The following is a 5,648-nucleotide window of genomic DNA, read 5'->3' on the forward strand; positions in this document are numbered from 1 at the left end:
GCAGGTGCCTTCTTTTGCTATGCCTCCACTAGGCTTTAAAGCAGCAACGGTGGGTTTGGGTTTGGCAACTTCCTTGCCTTTCCCTTTATCACCCTGCTTGGTGGGCCTTTTGTTCTGTCTCTTTCCATTTCCGATCATCAGAATGGACTTCCCTTTTGACTTCAGATTCTGCTCAGCAGTTCTTAACATGGCTAGCAGTTCAGGAAGAGATTTGTCCATATCATTCATATTGAAATTTAGGACAAATTGACTGAATCTATCTGGCAACGATTGCAAGATCAAATCAGTCGCAAGTTCCTTTCCGAGGGGAAAACCCAATCTCTCAAGGTTTTCCACATACCCAATCATCTTGAGCACATGGGGACCTACAGGGGCTCCCTCAGCTAACTTGCCTTGAAAAAGGGCTTTTGAAACTTCAAACCTTTCATGCCTTGCTTGCTCTTGATAGAGCATCTTCAGGTGTTCGATCATATCGAACGCTGCCATGTTCTCATGTTGCTTTTGCAATTCTGAGTTCATGGTAGCTAGTATGAGACAAGCAGTTTCATTGGCATCTTCGACATGCTTCTTATAAGCATCTCTTTCTTCCTTAGGTGCAGAACTAGGAGGTTCCTCTTCAGGAACAGGTTTCTCCAAGACATACAGCTTTTTATCATGTTTGAGGACAATCCTCAGGTTTCGGTGCCAATCCAAAAAATTTGTCCCAGACAATTTTTCCTTGTCAAATATTGATCGCAAGATGTTGTTAGAGGTGTTTGTTGTCATGGTAATCTACATAAGAATTAATGAAAATATAAGTATCAATAACATATTTAATTAGGCCTTTAATTAAATATGCTTCCACTATTTTACTCAAAATAAATGACCCTCACCATTTGATTCGGAAAATCCCGTTGGAAGATTTTCATAGTGGGTCGAGATCCATATTTCACTTCGTTTTAAGTCCGCGTAGGCGGATTACACAAAACTAGGTTATTTAGGTAGGAACTCCTTCCAATTGTACCTAATACAACTCTCGAATATTTTAGTTGGGTGAATAACTCCTTATTCCAATCCATCACATCGATAATTCCCAACTCTTGCTTCTAAACATATATAATCTTATTATAATTTGTTTAGTCAAGCTTGACCCATTGTTTTAACAATTGGATATTACAATTATCCCATCGCACCTTACTAATATAGAACATGCACCTCACGTAGGCGAAACCTACATTATCCGATACTAGTCTTGATGAGTGTTAAAACTTGGAAAACATAAACTTAATATTTAATTTGAGGGAATTTGCAATTATTTTGATCTCACCGGCTTATTTATCATATAAATCGTCTCTCACATGCATCAACATACATACACATGCATCAACATACATATATAATGAAACAGTTATGGCCCCTAGCGCAATTGTTCTCCCAAGCCAATGAGAGAACCTAAGCTAACCTAATAACGATCTAAGCTTCTCCAAGCAAGATCTTCAAGGTTGTCCTCCTTTGGCACTGACTTCTTTGCTTTCTTCATAACATTACATTACATAAAGAAACTCGTTTTACATACGAGGGAGTGAGATGATAAAAGAAGTTACATTGAGAGATTAAAAGAGAGGCACGACTAGCAGGTCGTATTTTAAAACCCAAAACAAAATAAAGGAAAACTAAGGCCATAACCGATCACCACAAGACAATAATAAACATATTATTATTATTATTATTATTATTATTATTAATTCTTTTAATTAATTAAAACCAAATTAAATCTCGACGACCGATCACATTACGCAGAGTTAGCCGAACGGGTGAATTTTGCCTTGCGTTAACCGGTTAACCATATGCGTTAACCGGTTAACACTGTTTGAAAATCTGTTCATAATTTGTATTCTGTTTTGCGTTAACCGGTTAACCAAATACGTTAACCGGTTAACACTGTTGAAAAACTGTTAGAAAGCTGTATTCCGTTGAGCGTTAACCGGTTAACCATATATGTTAACCGGTTAACACTGTTTGAAAATCTTTTAGAAAACAGTATTCCGTCTTGCGTTAACCGGTTAACCATATGCGTTAACCGGTTAACACTATACGAAAATTTGTTAGAAAACACAACTCTTGTGTAGTCACAACCCCAATCGCATAACTCTCTGACAACACAACCCTTGTGCCGTCACTAACCCTGATGCACCAATTTCAGACCGTCAAACACATCTTGATTGTTGATTCAGTATGATTGATCAATACGTTATTGCTTCATCATACTAATGTCGGATCAAGAAGCAAACGACCATTGATCGCTCAAAGGAAAACAACCATTGAGTGTTTGAATGAACGAAACAAGAACACTATATCATATATAATGTATTTTGCATCAGGATTACTTATATCATATATATAATTTGATTGATCTCAATTTAATCTTTGATTCATTCTATTTTAATCGTATTAATACAGAAAAATAAACAGTTATCAGATTCATGGTTTCGTAAGTGGCTCTGATACCACTGAAGGAGAATTGCCATCCAAGGCGCAGCGGAATTTAAAAATTTCTCCATTTAGTGATCCTTACGAATGGGCATGATCAGTGATAGAATCGTTACCTCTTGTGGCGATCACGAACGTTGAACGATGACAACGTCTCTACTCAGTCCACATGAACGAATTCCTTCAATCTCAGTGCTAGCTGCTACGAATGAAGGCTTTGATTGAGAGAGAGAGAAACGGAATGCAAGAGTGACAATGCTTCTACCCAAGGGTTCTATTTATAGAACCACTTGTGTGGGCTTCAAGCTAAAAAGCCCACTTAAGTGTATTTTGGCCCATATCTTATAATATGCCCAAAATCACTTAAGCGTATGGTACCTTACCATATTTCGTATTCCACTTAAGTGCACCGTACCTTACGGTGTTCCTTAGTTACTCTATTTCTCATCAATTCGTCCTTTGTGTGTGACCCTGTAGGTTTTCGCGATGTTGGCAATTATATTAAATCACGCATTTAACATAATAAACAGTGAGCAGTATCTAGCAACTGTAACACCCCAAAATTTTCCCTCCTTATTCACGCATTCATTTTTAGGTCATTTAACATTAGATACATTGCATTTCATCATGTCAATTAGAATTAGATCCAAGAAGCTTGAATATCATCCAAGATACAAAAAAAAACGAAAAACGAAAAACGAAAAAAAAAAAACCGAAAAAAAGAACGAAAAAAATAAAACGAAAAACAAAAAAAAAACAAAAAAAAAAGAAAATAAATAAATAAATAAATAAAAGAAAAATCTTGGACTTGAGCCTCTCTCATTTGAGCCCATAGGTCCATAAAAATCAAGTTATAAATTCAGAGTTTCAGTGAAATAAAATTCCATTCTATTCCTATTACCCTGGCTGGAGGAAAAAGACAGTGAGAGAAGCTCTAACAGATTTCAGAGCAACCTCCAGAGATTGAAGGGAACTCATCTGCAAAGAACCAATTCCCTCTCATATAAACCCTAAGATTGGTTTGCAAATCCAGCCGTGCCATTTGATTTCAACCGATCTCTCCAATCAGGTTTGCCCTATATCCATCATCTTTATACCTTTAATTTGAATGCTTTAAATGTATGAGGTATTATGGGTGAATTTGATACCCTTTTGATGCATGTGTTTGACAAGAGTTTTAGGCCTCCTACCCTTGGTTGCTTTTTGTGAGCTTTTTGTGAATTTTAATGGCATGATTCATGTGGTTACATTTTTATTTGGGGGCAACTCTTGGTTACCCTATTTTGTTTCTCTAACCTGTTTATTGAGTTTTGTTTTGTGAGGGCTCATATGACTCTTGCAGAGATGGTTTGCCTGGTGTTCCACTTTATTTGTGGGATACCACCTGAAGGTTTCATTCCGATTACCTGTACTGACCCACTTTCTTTGATGATGTTAGCTTGGAAGGATCTCAGGGTTTATCGTTCCGTTAATTACTGTTACTTCGGATCTTTATCCGTTTGGTACCTTTTACATTTTCTTGTATTTTTACCGCTTTCTTAGTTGGAAGACCTCGATAGGAGGCAATGTTTTTTGTGTTTACTTTATGCAGGTTCCTTCGTCTAGGATTTCCCTTTTTGCATGAGCATCCCTAACCCTACCAACTCATTGATTTTTCTTCTCCTAAGAACACGTTAACTCCTTCTACTACAGGCGAGTAAGTCTCCAAAGGTCGAGCATCTGGTAGATTGCGTAGTAACGTCGTTCGTCCAAAACCCAATCCATTACCCCGTAGTTAGCCGAACTACGGCTTGCTCTGATTCTCATTCCAGATGAGATACGTAGGCATAAGACGCGATGTCTTAGCGAGCACAATTACCCCTAACCCCTAGGTAGCCAAGCTACGAAGACTCTGATTCTCATATTCAGATGAGATACGTATGCAGTGGATGCGACATCCGTGCGAGTCATTTTCTTTTGACCCCTTTTTTAGTAAATAACACATTATATAAACCCACACCCTTTAGACAAGAACTACAAAAGTGGATCCCGTAGAGTACTACAGATGCGTAGGGGTGCTAATACCTTCCCTTCGCATAATCGACTCCCGAACCCAAGATTTGGTTGCGAGACCCTATCTTGTCCTTTCCTTTTTCCAGGTTTACTTCGAGCGTTTCCTTTCCCTCCTTTGGGATAAATAACGCACGGTGGCGACTCTCCTGTCATTTTCTTTCGCCGGTTGTTTTTGCACACACTGTATTTTTCAGGTTGTGACAACAGGGGACCCGGTTTCCCTAAGCGAGTCCCTCCTAGCTTTTGTAGGTTGTTTGTTTATTGGGTGTTTATTCTTTTGTACAATTATTTATCTTTCAGCATTTACCTGCTTTATTGCATCGTGTACATATGACTGCCGTATCCGCTGGTTCTGTTTGTGAGATGAGTTCTATACCCGGACTCGAGTGCAATTAAGATAGGAGAATGGCATAGTCTTGTTGACTTGTGTGGAGTTATTCCTTAGCAAGTTGACTTGCAAGCCCATTCACTTGGTGGAGGTCATGTTGAGATCAATAATGTCACACAAGTAAGTTGTGATTAGACATTACTTTTTCCAATATAGACCTTAGAAGCCAAGGACCTTAGTTTACCAAACCCATCTTGGCCTATTCGTAGGATGTAGTGCGAAAGTCGTTCAAGTGTAAGATTTGATACGATTGTTACGCGATACTACACTCATAAGAGTCTCTCTTGAGAATATTTTTGGAATACGAGTAGTCGTTCCTCCGATAATATCCGAAAGATGGGATTATGACTATGGGAACCTTTTTGTAGAACATGTTTGGCAGGTTTAAACCTTAGTACACTCCCTTTGGGTGCTTCTTAACCTAAACTCCATGCTCGTGACTTGCAACAAACCCTTGATTCATGGTTGATCCGTTCAGGTATCCTTAATATCAATGAACCTTGGGTGTTGATAAGGTGTAAACCATAATCCACCAAAAATGGATGGTTGATATTAAGGATAACATGATCCATCCCATGACCTTTGTTTGGTGTGCTTTGCTTGATCCTCTTAATTTCTCTTCAGGCAGTGCAACCTGACATATGTTCAAGCGGATCCAGCAATTCTGATTGACATGCCATTGCATTGCATAACATCATTCGCATATTTGCATCCAACATCTCATGCTTATTCATTTGCA

This window comes from Lathyrus oleraceus, chromosome 7 (assembly GCF_024323335.1).
Source record: "Lathyrus oleraceus cultivar Zhongwan6 chromosome 7, CAAS_Psat_ZW6_1.0, whole genome shotgun sequence".
In the NCBI taxonomy this organism is placed as follows: Eukaryota; Viridiplantae; Streptophyta; class Magnoliopsida; order Fabales; family Fabaceae; genus Lathyrus; species Lathyrus oleraceus.